A 13944-nucleotide genomic window follows, 5' to 3' on the forward strand; every position below is an offset into this window, starting at 1 on the left:
ACCGGCAGTATATATTAGCTCACACATACACATAATAGACAGGTCATGTGACTGACAGCTGCCGGATTTCCTATATGGTACATTTGTTGCTCTTGTAGTTTGTCTGCTTATTAATCAGATTTTAATTTTTGAAGGATAATACCAGACTTGTGGGTGTTTTAGGGCGAGTTTCATGTGTCAAGTTGTGTGTGTTGAGTTGCGTGTGGCGACATGCATGTAGCGACTTTTGTGAGATGAGTTTTGTGTGGCGACATGCGTGTAGCAACTTTTTGTGTGTGAGTTGCATGTGACAGGTTAGTGTAGCAAGTTGTGTGCAGCAAGTTTTGCGCATGGCGAGTTTTGCGTGTGGCGAGTTTTATGTGTGGTGCATTTTGAGTATGTGCAAGTTTTATGTGACGCAACTTTTGCATGTGTTGCAACTTTTGCGCATGTGGCAATTTTCCACGTGTGCAAGTTTGCGTGTGGCGAGTTTTCCATGAGGTGAGTTTTGCACGTGTGGTGAGTTTTGCGAGTGGCGAGTTTTGAGCGGCGACTTTTGTGTTTCGACTTATGTGGTGAGGTTGGTGTATGTGTGGTGAAATGTGTGCTGAGGGTGGTATATGTGTTCAAGCACGTGGTAGTGTGTGGCGCATTTTGTGTGTGTGTTCATATCCCCATGTGTGGCGAGTATCCCATGTCGGGGCCCCACCTTAGCAACTGTACGGTATATACTGTTTGGCACCATCGCTCTCACTCTTTAAGTCCCCGTTGTTCACATCTGGCAGCTGTCAATTTGCCTCCAACACTTTTCCTTTCACTTTTCCACCATTATGTAGATAGGGGCAAAATTGTTTGGTGAATTAGAATGCGCGGGGTTAAAATTTTGCCTCACAACATAGCCTATGACGCTCACGGGGTCCAGACGTGTGACTGTGCAAAATTTTGTGGCTGTAGCTGCGACGGTGCAGGTGCCAATCCCGGACATACACACACACATTCAGCTTTATATATTAGATATACCTGTAAGTCATCTCCCCTGTATATAGTATATACCTGTATGTCATCTCCCCTGTGTAAAGTATATACCTGTATGTCATCTCCTCCTGTATATAATATATAGCTGTATATTATCTCTCCTGTATATAGTATATGCCTGTGTGTCATCTCCTCCTGTATATAGTATATACCTGTGTGTCATCTCCTCCTGTATATAGTATATACCTGTGTGTCATCTCCCCTGTATATAGTATATATGTGTGTGTCATCTCCCCTGTATATAGTATATACCTGTATGTCATCTCCCCTGTATATAGTATATACCTGTATGTCATCTCCTCCTGTATATAATATAGAGCTGTATATCATCTCCCCTGTATATAGTATGTACCTGTATGCCATCTCCTCCTGGCTGTCAATTTGCCTCCAACACTTTTCCTTTCACTTTCTCCCCATTATGTAGATAGGGGCAAAATTGTTTGAATTGGAACGCACGGGGTTAAAATTTTGCCTCACAACATAGCCTATGACGCTCTCGGGGTCCAGACGTGTGACTGTGCAAAATTTTGTGGCTGTAGCTGCGACGGTGCAGATGCCAATCCCGGACATACACACACACATACATACACACACATTCAGCTTTATATATTAGACTAGCTGAAGAGCCCGGCGTTGCCTGGGCATAGTAAATATCTGTGGTTAGTTATAGCACCTCACTTCTCTTATTTTCCCATCACGCCTCTCATTTTCCCAATCACATCTTTCATTTTCCCCCTCACATCTCTCATTTTCTCCCTCACATCTCTCATTTTCTCCCTCACTCCTCTCATTCCCCCCTAACACTTGTCATTTCAACCTCACATTTGTCATTTTCTGATCACTCCATTATTTTTCCTCACTCCTCTCATTTTGCACTCACACCTTTTCATTTTCACCTCACACCTCTCATTTTCACCTCATCACCTCAGTATATACATGTTTGTCATCTCCCTTATATATAGTATACATCTGTATGTCATCTCCTGTATATAGTATATACCTGTATGTCATCTCCCCTGTATATATTATATACCTGCTGTGTGTCATCTCCCCTATATATAGTATATACCTGAATGTCATCTCCTCCTGTATATAGTATATACCTGTGTGTCATCTCCCCTGTATATAGTATATATCTTTGTGTCATCTCCTCCTGTATATAGTATATACCTGCATGTCATCTTCTATATATAGCATATACCTGTATGTCATCTCCTCCTGTATATAGTATATACCTGTAGGTCATCTGCTCCTGTATATAGTATATACCTGTGTGTCATCTCCTCCTGTATATAGTATATACCTGTATGTCATCTCCTCCTGTATATATATGTACCTGTATGTCATCTCCTCCTGTATATAGTATATACCTGTGTGTCATCTCTCCTGTATATAGTATATATCTGTGTGTCATCTCCCCTGTATTAGACCTCGTTCACACGTTATTTGCTCAGTATTTTTACCTCAGTATTTGTAAGCTAAATTGGCAGCCTGATAAATCCCCAGCCAACAGGAAGCCCTCCCCCTGGCAGTATATATTAGCTCACACATACACATAATAGACAGGTCATGTGACTGACAGCTGCCGTATTTCCTATATGGTACATTTGTTGCTCTTGTAGTTTGTCTGCTTATTAATCAGATTTTTATTTTGAAGGATAAGACCAGACTTGTGTGTGTTTTAGGGCGAGTTTCGTTTGTCAAGTTGTGTGTGTTGAGTTGCGTGCGGCGACATGCATGTAGCGACTTTTGTGAGATGAGTTTTGTGTGTCAACATGCGTGTAGCAACTTTTTGTGTGTCGAGTTGCATGTGACAGGTTAGTGTAGCAACTTGTGTGCAGCAAGTTTTGCGCATGGCGAGTTTCGCGCGTGGCGAGTTTTGTGTGGTGCCTTTTGAGTATGTGCAAGTTTTGTGTGAGGCAAATTTTGCATGTGTTGCAACTTTTGTGCATGTGGCAATTTTTCCGCGTGTGCAAGTTTTGCGTGTGGCGAGTTTTCCATGAGGTGAGTTTTGCACTTGTGGCGAGTTTTGCAAGAGCCTAGTTTTTGCATGTGGCGAGTTCTGCGCGTGGCGAGTTTTGAGCGGCGACTTTTGTGTTTCGACTTTTATGTGGCGAGGTTGGAGAATGTGTGGTGAAATGTGTGCTGAGGGTGATATGTGTTCAAGCACGTGGTAGTGTGTGGCGCATTTTGTGTGTGTGTTCATATCCCCGTGTGTGGTGAGTATCCCATGTCGGGGCCCCACCTTAGCAACTGCACGGTATATACTCTTTGGCGCCATCGCTCTCACTCTTTACGTCCCCCTTGTTCACATCTGGCAGCTGTCAATTTGCCTCCAACACTTTTCCTTTCATTTTTTCCCATTATGTAGATAGGGGCAAAATTGTTTGGTGAATTGGAAAGCACGGGGTTAAAATTTCACCTCACAACATAGCCTATGACGCTCTCAGGGTCCAGACGTGTGACTGTGCAAAATTTTGTGGCTGTAGCTGCGACGCCTCCAACACGTTTCCTTTCACTTTTTCCCCATTATGTAGATAGGGGCAAAATAGTTTGGTGAATTGGAAAGCGCGGGGTTAAAATTTCACCTCACAACATCGCCTATGACGCTCTCAGGGTCCAGACGTGTGACTGTGCAAGATTTGGTGGCTGTAGTTTCGACGCCTCCAACACTTTTCCTTTCACTTTTTTCCCCATTATGTAGATAGGGGCAAAATTGTTTGGTGAATTGGAACGCGTGGGGTTAAAATTTCGCCTCACAACATAGCCTATGACGCTCTCGGGGTCCAGACATGTGACTGTGCAAAATTTTGTGGCTGTAGCTGCGACGGTGCAGATGCCAATCCCGGACATACATACACACATACACACACATATACACACATTCAGCTTTATATATTAGAAGATTAAGAGTCCTCAGTGGTTGATACCTTTTAATGGCTAACTGAAAAGATGGTAACAAATTGCAAGCTTTCGAGACTACTCAAGCCTCTTCATCAGGCACAGACTAAAATAAATTCTGGAGAATCACATATTTATGTTTTACATTTTTTTTGATTGCAAGGAAAGGTTTCTGCAGCTGTTAGAGGACAAGGAGCTTTTGACAATGATGCTCCCTGTCCTCTCCAACAGCTGCAGGTACCTTTTCTTGCAATCAGAAAAAAATTAAAACCTGTCCATTTATAATAACCACAGACAAGATAAAGATCCCCAATTCACAACAGGACTACAAGATACCAGGTACTTTCAGCTGTGTCACTTCTAATGTGGTGTACCTAATTATTTGTACTAAATGTCCAACTGGGGGTCTGTATGTGGGGGAGACAGGGCAAAAACTGAGGACAAGGATGAATTCTCACCATCATACAATAAGAGAAAAAAGAACGTATCTACCTGTGGCAATACATTTTTGTCTCCCCAATCATAACATTATGTACATGAAATTACTTGTATTAAAAGGTAACTTCAAATCTCAAAGAGACAGAAGAATATGGGAATATAAACTGATGACGACCTTTGACAGTCTCAGTGCAGGAATGAATGTGTCGCGTGGATTTATGTCTTTTTACATCAACCAAGGAACTTAGGAATTTGCCCTTCAGAACATGTGGGGTCATCACAACAGAACCAGACCCCAATAAGAGGACAATAAAACATTCCTCATCTAAGAACTGGTCCAATATTTATATGTTTATCACTCATGGTAATTGTGAGGGTGATTGAGGATTCATTTGCCCCCTCACAGGGACATTCACCCTGCAAAGTACAGGAGGGAAGGGTGGCTAGGGAAAGTTACAAGGGGGCATAATACAGCTTAAATGCTGTCCCTCCCCCAGCTGCAGTTGAGAGACGCCATGACAGAGCCCCAGAGAGCACAAAAAACAACAGGCCCAAACAATGTACTGGCAGAGAAGAAAGAACCAGCCCTTAGAGATGCATACTCAGCAAATCATGGCTGCAGCTCTGTCCTGGATATCCTTAGCATGCAAGTTGGAGAACTTAAGGAATATATCTCACGGCTTTCAGTATCATCTCTATGCTGACGACACACAGATCTACATCTCTGGACCAGATATCACCTCCCTACTAACCAGAATCCCTCAATGTCTGTCTGCTATTTCATCCTTCTTCTCCACTAGATTTCTAAAACTTAACATGGACAAAACAGAATTCATCATCTTTCCCCCATCTCACACGACCTCCCCAACGAACCTATCCATTACAGTAAACGGCTGCCCACTCTCCCCAGTCCCACAAGCCCGCTGTCTTGGGGTAATCCTTGACACTGATCTCTCCTTTAAACCACATATCCAAACCCTTTCCACTTCCTGCCGCCTCCAACTCAAAAATATTTCACGGATCCGCACATTCCTAAACCAAGAATCTGCAAAGACCCTAGTCCATGCCCTCATCATCTCCCGCCTTGACTACTGTAACCTCCTGCTCTGTGGCCTCCCCTCTAACACTCTTGCACCCCTCCAATCTATTCTAAACTCTGCTGCCCGACTAATCCACCTGTCCCCCCGCTATTTCCCGGCCTCTCCCCTCTGTCAATCCCTGCACTGGCTCCCCATCACCCAGAGACTCCAGTACAAAAGCCTAACCATGACATACAAAGCCATCCACAACCTGTCTCCTCCATACATCTGTGACCTCGTCTCCCGGTACTTTCCTGCACGCAACCTCCGATCCTCACAAGATCTCGTTCTCTACTCCCCTATTATCTCCTCTTCCCACAATCGCATACAAGATTTCTCTCGTGCATCCCCCCTACTCTGGAATTCTCTACCACAACATATCAGACTCTCGCCTACCATCGAAACCTTCAAAAAGAACCTGAAGACCCACCTCTTCCGACAAGCCTACAACCTGCAGTAACCACCGATTGACCAAACCGCTGCACGGCCAGCTTTACCCTCACCTACTGTATCCTCACCCATCCCTTGTAGATTGTGAGCCCTCGCGGGCAGGGTCCTCTCTCCTCCTGTACCAGTTGTGACTTGTATTGTTCAAGATTATTGTACTTGTGTTATTATGTATACCCCTCCTCACATGTAAAGCGCCATGGAATAAATGGCGCTATAGTAATAAATAATAATAATAATATTAGCCGCATTAGGCATGATATGCACAAAATCTAATGGAAGAATGAAGGAAGAGTAGAGTGGGCGCAGAGGAGGACCAAGTACCATGCATGCAGAAAGATCTTAAAATAAAAAAGCAAAATATCAATATGCTTCATAACAAAGCGGATGATCTGGAACACAGGGTAAGATTAAATAACCTAGAGAAGGGGTACTGGAGAAGGACCCAGTGTATATTTTGAAGCCTGGCAGCTGGAAAAATTTGGCAAAGATGATCTATCCCCCTTCATTGCTAAAGAACATGCCCAAAGAGTGCCAACTCCTCCGGAACCACCAGGTGCTGGGACAGGGAAAGTATTCTGCGAAAATCAAGGGACCATCAAGCTTTGTCCATAAACTGTTCTATTGAAGCCATATACCCAGATTTCTCAGCAGAAGTACAGAGAAGGGGATCTCAATTTGAGGACATAAAAAAGACACTGTGTGCAAATCAAGTACCATAATCCATGATGCATCCGGCACACCTCAGGGTGGTAGCACTGGGAATAGAACAGATGTTTTAAAAAAAAGGTTATGCTGTGTCCATTCCTGACTTTTGTCATCTTTCATGACACAATGGGATGGTTCAAACATTCTGAAGATTTTGGAAAATGACGATTATTTTGTGAACAAATTCTTTATCAACTAAAACCAGACAAATACGAAATCACATCGCTTTCAGCCAAAATGACTGGTGCCACTTTCTACCAGTTGGCAGTTAATCGTTTCTTCACTTTGATTTTGAATCTGGAATCTTGGGGACAGGTGAAAAGTCAAACAGAAGTACAGAAAGGCCACTCGTCCTACAATACAAGGCTATTGCTTTTATGTAATGGACGTCTCATAGGGCCTCACATGATGGGAGCCTTCCAGACAGTGACCACATGTAAAAACTGCTGGACTTATGGACCCTGTCAGCCACATAAATCACACTGCTTGCCTTTCCGATGACCGCAATTCCAAGCATTTCCACACAACATCCTTTATTATTTCTATATATATATTTTTTTTTTATATCTACCCTTAATAACATTTTTTACAGCATTTAAAGTACCGTATGTTAAATTACAAAGTTCTGCATAAAACCTCTTCAAAGAAGCTTACAGCCTGTAATGACCACACGGCCACCTCAACACCATCGGAGCTCCTGCAACACTCAACCGACTGTCTCCTTCCCCACCATCCTGTAGAATGTAAGCCTGCAAGGGCAGGGTCATCTCCCCTCTGTATCAGTCTGTAATTGTTAGTTTGCTTACTGTAAGTGATGTCTGTAATTTGTATGTAACCCCTTCTCATGTACAGCACCATGGAATCACTGGTGCTATATAAATAAATAATAATAATAAAAAATGTAGGCAATAATGCAATTCTACACTAAACATTGAACTTCTAAAGTCAAGAAAGAAAATTCAGAAATTCTGGAAATCACAGGATGGATAGATATGGTAATGATATGCAAATAGTCAAGAAATGGAAATAATATTTTCAAAACATCTTGATTTATTCAGCATCAAAAAGGAGCGCTATATGCAGAAACACACAAACTTGCAAGTCTTCACATGCTATCAGACAGTGTTCACTTCACTCTGTGGGTCAGCTCGATCCTGGAGATATCAGGTTTTATGCTTTTTTGATGAAAAACAGTGTTTACAAAGTACCCCACGTTGTTTTAGTGCATGCACTATTTACTTTTACTTACTTACAGCAGGGTATATGTTCATTTAAGTTCTTTTGCTTAATGGCCATTGTGAACAGGATCTTACACATTGTGTGTAAGCCAGATTACACTCGGATCATTTCTTTCGGTCTCACTCCAGGTGACGGTGTGTTCTCCCTTCCTTTGAGCTGGGCATTCTGTTTATACAGCTTCCCATGGCGTTGGGTCTCGGCCCTGCTCTGCCCTTATTCACATTGAGATCATTTTTGACACATACTAAATAATAATAATATTGTTTTATACCACGGGTCAGTATGATTACACTGATATCCAACTTATATAACTTTTTTTTATATTTTACTACTTTTTCACAAGAAAATCACTTAAAAAATGTTTTTTTTATACATGAATAATTTTCTGAGAGCCATAACTTTTTAATTTACTGAGCGGTATGAGGGTTTTTTTTTTCATATAACAAGCCGCATTATCTATTGTACCATCTTTGAATACATAAGGGTATGTGCACACGTAGAAAGATCCTCTGCGGATTTTTCCGCAGCAGATTTGATAAATCCGCAGTGCAAAACCGCTGCGGTTTTTCCTTGGGATTTATTGTGTTTTCTATTGCGGATTCCGCTGCGGTTTTACATCTGCAGTTTTCTATTGGAGCAGGTGTAAAAACGCTGCGGTTTCCGCACAAAGAATTGACATGCTGCAGAAAATAAAACGCTGCATTTCCGCGCGTTTCTTTTCCGCAGCATGGGCACAGCATTTTTGATTTTCCATAGGTTTACGTTGTACTGTAAACTCATGGGAAACTGCTGCGGAAACGCTGCGGATCTGCAGCAAAATCCGCAACGTGTGCACATACCCTAAAACTTGATCGCTTTTAATATAGTTTACTGTGAAGAGGGATGAACAAAAATGACAATTTGACATGTTTTTTTCATTCTTAACAGCTGCTTATAAAATGTCAAAATACTAGGATTGGCAAGATTGCTGCTCAGGCCAATTTATGGCTGTGTGTAACAGCAGGGCTACTGCAGTTTGCATGGGTACAGAAGCTGCACACTTAGATTAGCATCACGCACATCTCCGCCAGGGAGCACCAAATGACTTATGCTCATTTGCGTTTCCTTTTTCAATTATTTTTTAAAATGCAAACTATTTTTTACATCTATTTAAGTTCCAGTGGGGAACCTGCACATGCAATTGCTTGATGACTCGTACAAGACCTGGAAGGCTTCATTGCAGTACTAACATGATAGTCATTAAGCCCTCCATTGCCATGACGGGGAGGAAACAGAATGATTGAGGGTGCCTCTACCTACCTAAGTGTCTTAGTTGCTACATCCGAGTCTGCTAGCTGTGATCACAGCAGTTTAACCTCTCAAAGCCTCTACAAATTTTCTGTCAATATACATGGTACACCGTTGCCAATAAGTGGCGTGGGTAGGGTTACAAAAGATTCAGCATTCTAATCTCTACTACATCTGAAGCAGAGAAAACTGTGATTTTATCACCACTGCTGCTCCCAGTAAACTAAGTGATACATTGATGGAATCAGGTTCTCTACATCTTGATGCTATCAGATAGTGTAATACCCCAGATAACCGGTTATTACAGTGATGTTGCCTTCCCTTTTGGGAGGGTGATGTCATGCCTGGAGGCAAGGAGGATTCTCTTTAACAGGTAATGCACCTACATGCAACACATTCTGAATCCAAGCCAGAAGGGGGAGCTCTGAACCAGGATTCAGGGGAGCTTCCCCAGATATATATATTCTGGTCTGGAGAAGGAGTTAGACAGTTGGTGACAGAGAGAGAAGGAGAGAGGAGTGTGAAGAGAGTGGGGCTGTGCAGCCACATGTGGTGCTGCAGCTCCAGGACAGAAGAGAACAAGAAGGGTTGCAGAGATTGTGAGCGCTTGAGGAGAGAAGCAAAGGAGAAGAAAGGAGCATGGAGGGGAACTGTGACCAGGCACCCTCTGAGCTGAAGCGCACAAACCGGGCACCGGAAGCCTGAGGCTGTGTCGTACTTCACGTCCCACAGCAGAACCGGAAGGACAGAAGATTGTATGTCGTCTGTCCGCACCCACACCCGAAGGTGCAGCAGTACACAGAGAGCCCGGATTGTGATAGAGACCCTGCAAAAAGGCTTGCATTGCCCACCATACGGGGTACTGTCCCAGGACAGGAGAGCGAGGACATTGTAAGGGAGCCACAGGCAGCAAGGACCTTGCATAAGAGCGCGAGCAGGAAGGTTTACAAACCTCACCTGAGAGAGGGATCCATCATTGCCTCCAGGCCGGCTGGACCACATCACCACCTGTTGCTGGTACTCTGAACTGTGGCTTACTACAATCAGTAAACCAGGTAGAGAGACTGTAACCGTGTGTCCTCCATTTATTTTCGGCACTACACCATCCTTGCCCAAACACACCGGGAGCCCTGGGGACCCCGCTTCACCTGTGGGAAGCGACACCATCTTTGCTGCAGCACCATCACCCCCAGAGGACCCCTTTAAGCAGCGTCGGTCAACCCCGACCGAGTACCACAGGTGGTGTCACAAACTTTTTTTATTTTCACAACCCCATTAAAGACTATCCCTTTTACTTGGGCGCCCAGGGCCACGGACTGAGTCGCCACCACCGTGACCTCCCCTTTAACAACGACGGACCCGGTGCCAAGTACCCCACGGCCCTGGCGGGCATCACAATAACATAGCCAAAACACTGTGCTACTGCAAGGCCTGGAGGTTGGTGCACAATACAGGGATTTAAAGAAACCTAAGGGTAGGTGCACACATTCAGTAAGTGGCAGCGCTTTGGACGCAGGTGGACACGTCCAAAGCGCTGCCAGCTATTGAACACAGGTGAATCTGCGTGTGTGTACTGAACCGTGCGGATTCACTGGGTCCAAAACATTCTATGGATGAAATTGACAGGCTGTGGTCTGGAAAGAAACGCTGCATGTCCGTCTCCGCGGGTGAGCTACGGGCATCGCTGGACATATAGCAGCCATGGGATTTCTCGAAATCCCATCCACTATGCTGTAACATCTGGATGCTGCGGGCTGGACGCTGCGCAAGTACGCAGCGCTCAAACCGCAACGTTTACTGACCGTGGGAACACCCCCTAAAGAGAGAATATGAGTGTCATGTACTGCCCCACATGCCTTCCCAATGCACCTAATATTTGTCCTTGTTTTCAAAAAAGAATATACTGTATTTTTGAACAATGAGATGATCTTTTAGCAAGAAAAAAAATCAAGGCAGGCAGCTTCTTGTGGTCAAGAGGAACACTGACGTAGTGTCCTTCCCAATTACTAAGAGAACTTCTCCCTTTCCTCACTCCCCACTCCAAATTATCTGATTAATGGAGACAGGAGAAGAAACTACGAGGACCTGAACATCTCTAAAATTGTATGGTGCTGCAAATGCTGACTAGGTACTGTAAATGACATGTTAGATATTTTGTTCAGTCACTTTTGTGGATGGATCTTTAAAAATGTGGTAATGTATAGTATATGTGTTTTATTGTAGCTGAGGGGTGTGTGTGTTTATTTGTATGATATGGCTGAGCTGTGTGTGTTGATGGAGCAGAACTGAATACATATATACAGTTGAAACCAGAAGTTTACGTACATTATATAAAAAGACACATATGCATGTTTTTCTCAATATCTGACATGAAATCAGAATAGGGTTAAAGGTAGAAATCGGTCACAGGAGAGCTGAAAGGAGACACTGACCCTGGATAAAGTTTATCCTCCTTTGGAGGTTTTCGGCTGGAGCTGGGGCGGTTCCTGGCACTTCCCTTATCCCTGGGCCTGCCTCCTCAGTGCTCCTAAATGACATTACATTGACTCTGATGAAATCAGAAAAAACCTTTCCTGTTCCAGGTCAATTAGGATTACAATAATTATTAACATTTGCCAAATGTTTTAAGGCATTTGTATTACTTACTGCAAAGTCAAAAGTTTACATACACGAAGATTACTATGCCTTTAAACAATTCTGGACTGCCCATGTGATGATGTCATGTGTTTGGAAGCTTCTGATTTTTTAATCAAACTTCTCATTTTTCAAGCTGGTGTTATGAAGTATTCTAATTTACTGAGATAATGACTTTTGGGTTTTCATTGAATGTAAGCCATAATCATCAACATTAACAGAAATAAAAAAAAAAAACTTGAATTAGATCACTCTGTTTGTAATGACTCTATAAAAAATACGAGTTTAACTTTTTGTATTGAAGAACTGAAATAAATTAACTTTTTGATGACATTCTAATTTTGTGATGCCTGTATCAGGAAGGGAATTGTGGCTCATCCTTGGGTACAAGTTCAAGAAACCTGAAGATGCCTCGATCATCTGTACAAACAATTATAAACAAGATGGGAATGTCCAACCATCATACCGCTCAGGAATGAGATTGGTTTTGTGTCCCAGAGATGAACATGCTTTGGTCTGCCATGTGCATATCAACCCAAGAAAAAAAACACCATGTGAAGATGATGGCAGAAGCTGGTAAGATTATGTCAATATGCACAGTGAAGCGTGTACTGTATCAGCATGGACTGAAAGGCCACTCGGCCAGAAAGAAGCCATTATTCCAAAGAAAGATAAAATATTAATGTCTGCAAATGCACACAGGAACAAAGACCTTGAGTTTTGGAGACATGTCCTGTAGTCTGATGAAACTAAGATTGAACTTTTCGAGCATAATAACCATCGTTAAGTTTGGAGGAACAGGGAAAAGCTTGGAAGCCCAAGGACACTATCCCAACTGTGAAAACATGGGGTGGCAGCATCATGTTGTGGGGTTGTATTGCTGCAGGAGGGACTGGTCACAAAATAGATGGCATCATGAGAAAAAAAAGATTATGTGGCAATACTGAAACAACATCTGAAGACATCACCCGGTCACGTAGTATATTGCCCAGTCACGTAGTATATTGCCCAGTCACACAGTATATTGCCCAGTCACATAGTATATTGCCCAGTCACGTAGTATATTGCCCAGCCACGTAGTATATAGCACAGCCACGTAGTATATAGCCCAGCCACGTAGTATATTGCACAGCCACGTAGTATATTGCAGAGCCACGTAGTATATTGCACAGCGACGTAGTATACAACACAGAGCCACATAGTATACAGCACAGACACGTAGTATACTGCCCAGTCACGTAGTATATTGGCCAGTCATGTAGTATATTGCCCAGCCACGCAGTATATTGCACAGCGACGTAGTATACAGCACAGAGCCACATAGTATACAGCACAGAGCCACGTAGTATACAGCACAGACACGTAGTATATTGCCCAGCCACGTAGTATATTGCCCAGCCACGTATATAACAGGTTAAAAAAGACTTAAAATAAAAAATAAACGTACTCACCTTCTGAAGGGCTCTTGTAGTCCTGGCGCCTGTGTGCGGTGCACGCGGCAGCTTCCGGTCCCAGGGTTGGTATGAGCGCAGGACCTGTGATGATGTCGCAGTCACATGACCGTGCACTGCATAGGACGGTGCCACGTCGGAGGGTGAGAATAACGTTTTTTTAATTATTATTTGTAACATTAGATCTTTTTACTATTGATGCTGCAAATGGTCACACAGGGTTAATAGCTGCCTGCGTTAATAGAGTGGTTCATTAACGCTGGCATTAACCCTGTGTGAGGGCTGACTGGAGGGGAGTATGGAGCGGGCACTGACTGCGGGGAGGAAGTAGCGGCCATGTTGCCGGCGCACTGTGCCCGTCGCTGACTGGTCGTGGCAATGGTCGTGGGCGTTTTGCCATGACCAATCAGCGACTTGGATTTCCATGACAGACAGAGGCCTCAACCAATGAATATCCGCGACAGAAAGAAGGACAGATGGAAGTGACCCTTAGACAATTATATACAGTATTTTTCCCCCAAATTTTGAGGGGAAATGGGGGTGCGTCTTATATTGCGGATATACCTTATCGGCGTGCCGCTGCGGGTGTCCCGGTGGCGGTGCTGCACTGTGTCCCGGTGGCAGTGCTGCGCTGTGTCCCCAATGCTGCGAGGGGCTCTGCTGACATTTTGTGAAAGGCCAGAGCCCCCCGCAAGTTCTTTCATGGTTTCCTGTGCGGCGGTGGACTCTGGGAAAATGGCCGTCGG

At 43.7% G+C, this 13944-nt stretch overlaps 1 protein-coding gene across 5 annotated transcripts in view; it reads right to left on the reverse strand.

The window, feature by feature from the left end:
• Positions 1–13944, reverse strand: part of ELMO1 (engulfment and cell motility 1) — a 562162-nt gene that overhangs the window by 303544 nt on the left and 244674 nt on the right. The window lies entirely within an intron of this gene.

Source organism: Ranitomeya imitator, chromosome 6 (assembly GCF_032444005.1).
Source record: "Ranitomeya imitator isolate aRanImi1 chromosome 6, aRanImi1.pri, whole genome shotgun sequence".
In the NCBI taxonomy this organism is placed as follows: Eukaryota; Metazoa; Chordata; class Amphibia; order Anura; family Dendrobatidae; genus Ranitomeya; species Ranitomeya imitator.